Consider the following 4,032-nt stretch of genomic DNA (forward strand, 5'->3'; position numbering starts at 1 on the left):
CAGGCCGGGTGACAGGATCCTTGAAAGCAGGCTTTTACTGCACGTCTCCAGCCACCCAGGCAGTTAACCAAGGGGCTTTATTAAACATTTCCTGTATGAGGACCAGGACTTGCACAATTATCCAAGCTGGCTTCTTTCCAATATCCAGGAGTGGGCTGTGTCAGATGCGTCAGGATGCTGTGGGTCTGACTCACGTGTGACCAGCAGTGGAGGCCAGCTGCCCCACCAGCCCTGAACTCCTCCCCAGAAGGCCTGGGAGTGTGAGTGGAAAGGCTGTGCCACCTGAGGGTGACTTCTAATGACCGCCAGCTCCTACCTAACCAAGGATGCATTTCACTACAATATCCAGAGATTTGGCAGGTGAAAGACAAGCCCTGTTCAGAACCTGAAAACCAGAGTAAAATTCTGGCCTAGTGTGTAACCAGCATAACCTCTGCATGTACTCCTTTTCTGTAGTCTATACTTTCTATACTTCAAGGATCCCCAAAAGATGGAACATGTATCAGTCAGGCAGTGCCGCAGAACAAATGGCTCCAGTGCACTTCCTAAAGCAACAGTTTTTATGCTTCACATGTCCGTGGCTCAATTAGCATTTTGGCTCCTCTGGCAGGCTGGCTCATCTTGGCTGGGCTCACACGTGTCTCTGCAGGCAACAGGGGAGTGGGCTGAGATAGCCATGGCTGGGATGATGGCTCTGTGACACAAGTCTCTGATCTTCCAGGACGAGTTTTCATAGTGGGGACGGCACACAGGAGAGTGAGCCCAGGAACACAAGGCCTCTGGGCATCACCACTGCTCCAGCCTTTCATGGGCTGGCAAGAATTGGAAGGTATCCAAGGAGACCGATGGGTGGGAAAAGAGGTTCCCCTCTTTGGTGGGAAGAACTGTCAAGTCACACAGCAGAGGGCCCACATCCAGAAAGGAAGGAGAGATGGTGGTTATTATTTTTTTTTAATAGAGTTGCTTTATTGAGATATAATTCACATACCATACAATTCACCCATTTTCAAGGGTACAATTCAATGGTTTTTGGTATATTTAGAAAGTTGTGTAATCACCACCACAATCAAATTTAGAATATTTTTTTTAACTTCAAAAAGAGATCCCACAGCCATCTGAAATCACTCCCCATTTTCCTCTGAATTCCCCCACCACCGTCCTAGGCAATACTAATCTGCTTTCTGTCTCTGTGCATATGAGGACTGCAGCTGTTTTTGCAACCCATCTACCCACACAACTGCTCCTTCTAAAGGACTAATATGAAATATGCTCTTCCATGACCTACAGAGCACTGGTCTAAGTAGGTAATAGATGTAATTTCTGCTTGTGTTACACCCTGGGAGGTTAAGCTAATGGGTGCTGAGACCAGAGCCTGAGTTCCATTGTCAGACATCCTCGAGTTGATGCTAAACGGCCATCTTGGACCAGAACCTCTGTGGATGAGTCTCCCATGCCTGGGAGGTTTCCTAGGCAGAGGCAGTTGGCCTCAACCAGGGATGTTCTGGCTTGAAATTTCATATAAAAGCTGCGCAATAACTTTTAGGTTAAGAAAAGTTCATGTTTTCCTCCCATTCCTTTTTTCCCTCTGCTCTTCTCCATCTGCGAATGGAACTAGACGTGTTGAAATGTTGGAAATTAAAAAAAAGAAAAGAAGAAGAATACTCTCATGGTATTTCCGATCCAAGCAGAGGCAGAAAGTGCCAAGGGATCTCATGGGAGGACCTCTTCTCAATGATTTTCAGTTGAATTTTTACAGGCCCATGAGGTTAGGATAGTTAAACAAACTTTGGATAAATGCCGCTGGCTTTTTATTCATTTATGAACTAACCCTTCAATTCTTTTGAGGTTCAACCATCAGCACTTGCTACAAAGCCTGAACACAAAATGTTTCAATATGATTGGAATCCACAGTGTTCAGAAAAGGTAATAAAATGGAAAATAAAGGCCCAGAATCTCATTTAATACAATTATTCAAAGACTTCTTCATAAATTTTTGTGTACACAGAAATTCTTTTGGGTCAAGTTCAGTAAATCAGCAAATTAGCTAGGCTGGTCCCTGACAATTCGGCAGCATTTCAGAATTCCAAACTTTCTGCCCAGTTGGCTCAGTCTGCCTGTGGATTTCAAATGTCTCACCATAAAGAAACAGGCAGGAGAAAACTGTAAATTTGATCCTCCAAAAGGAAACAGTTGAAGATTTGCACCTCCGAGTCGTGGATCCAACAAAGCCCCTAGAACACAATGTATCCCGGTGAATAATGCGGAGATCATCTTCCCGAATGTACCCCCCACCCCCTGCCCCGCAGGACAGCAGAAGCCTGACAGACTCAGAAACGTTACATCAGGGAGAAGGAAGGAGAGGGGAGACGGGAAGGGGCTGGCCAACTGTTTGGCCCACGACTTTGCATTGGTAAATGCCTCCTTTTCCAGAACTATTCAGGAGACAGAGGGAAGGAAAGTAGCAACGAGGGCTCAATACCTTTAAGTGCTTTTTTGTCTAAAAAGAAAAGCGCCAGGAAGACAGTAAAGTGAGCTGAAGGGAGCCGCGAGCCTCCCCTGCCAAACCAGCCTTTTCTCTGTAAAGCTTTTGTTTCTTCAAAGGTGCCATAAAGCCTGAAAAGGAAGAGAAAGCAGGACTAGAATGTCATTCTTTTCAGATCTTTCTTCTGCCATTGACTTTGATTTCAGACTCTGCAGCCTGCCTACCTTGGCTCTGCTTCCATTCCCCACCCCGTTTTGGGGCCATGAATTAAGTTTATCAGCCAGTGACGGGCTTGTCGTTAGCAACCCAGGTAGTAGCGTACACGGGATCCATTTGTATGGATTCCTTTACAGCTTGAAAGGCAACATCTTGTCTTGGACTTCCCCATTTCAAAGACTTACCTGAGACTGTTTCACAGGCTCTTGGAACTGCAAGAGTCCTTGAGGACCCACAGAGAATAATTGTCTAGCTATGTGCCAGAAAGGAAAAAAAAAAATATATTACGTGCAATGCAATAAGCTCTCGATTTGTCCTAGAAGCTTTACTAAGAAACTTTAGACCCCTTCTAAATATATCTTGGCTCCTTCCCCAGGAAGAGGAACAATAGAAGAAGGTGACTAGCTAAGGACCTAGTTTCTTTTTACCCCTTCTCCCAAGCTTCGTTTATCAAAAACAAGTAAGCACACGCCTCAGTGCGTTTTTGCCCTCATCTGTTCCTGCACTTTCTCTTCCTAACCCCCAGCCCCCTTTCTCTCCCTCCAACTGCTAACCCCAGGTCTTTGATCTTTCTAGTTCACGCTGGAGTTCAGATATTTGAGTACCTGTGATTTCCAGGCATTGTGCAGGCACTGAGAGAGCCTCGGTGAGCAAGACACAGTTCCCATCCCCAGGGACCTCCGAGGCTAGGGAGAGAAACTTCGATACTGTGCGATGCGTTCTCACCGGAGGTGGACACTCAGGTTTCCTAGCACCTACAGAAGGAAGGCACTGACTTTGATGGGGAAGTCAGGAATGATTTGGGGGGTGGATGGGAGATGTTTTAACAGGATATTAAATATGAGGTCAGAGTTTTTGAGGCAGAAGAAGGAGAGGAAGGTGCTGTAGGAGCAGGAACACAGCCCTGCAAGCACAGAGGAGGGGATGGTGTGTTCAGGAGAGACAGGGCCTACAGTGCGCAGGATGGGAGCAACATCAACACGGCTGCCGGGGAAGGGCTTTGAGTGCCCCAAGGGGGCGTCAGGTTGGGGATGGTACCCCTGGATGGTTGGGAAGTGGCCTGAGAAGTGGGTGGATCAAGAGCAAGATCACCTGCCAGAAAGCTGAACCATCATCCAAGCAAGGGAGGGAGGCGGCCTCAGAGGGGAAACGATAAGATCAGTGGCTGGTGTGCGGTGGAGGGGGCCCGAAGGGAAGCCTTGGGGCTGCCTGAGCTCTAGGTGACTTCAAGAAGGTGACAGTGATGGCATGAGTGCAGAGGCAAAAACCATGGGGAAAATATCAGAGGCAGGCGTGAGAAAGCTGGGGTCATTTATGAGTTGAGTTGTCTAGGA

General features: G+C 47.2%; 1 long non-coding RNA gene across 1 annotated transcript; it reads right to left on the minus strand.

Annotated features, from left to right (window-relative positions):
• Positions 1–975: 975 nt before the first annotated feature.
• Positions 976–3,321, minus strand: LOC132344000 (uncharacterized). Its single transcript, XR_009493064.1, has 3 exons — positions 2,884–3,321; positions 2,480–2,613; positions 976–2,231 (listed from the first exon to the last, which is right to left on the minus strand). It is a non-coding gene; the product is annotated as an uncharacterized lncRNA (long non-coding RNA).
• Positions 3,322–4,032: the final 711 nt, after the last annotated feature.

Source organism: Bos taurus, chromosome 26 (assembly GCF_002263795.3).
Source record: "Bos taurus isolate L1 Dominette 01449 registration number 42190680 breed Hereford chromosome 26, ARS-UCD2.0, whole genome shotgun sequence".
Classification (NCBI taxonomy): Eukaryota; Metazoa; Chordata; class Mammalia; order Artiodactyla; family Bovidae; genus Bos; species Bos taurus.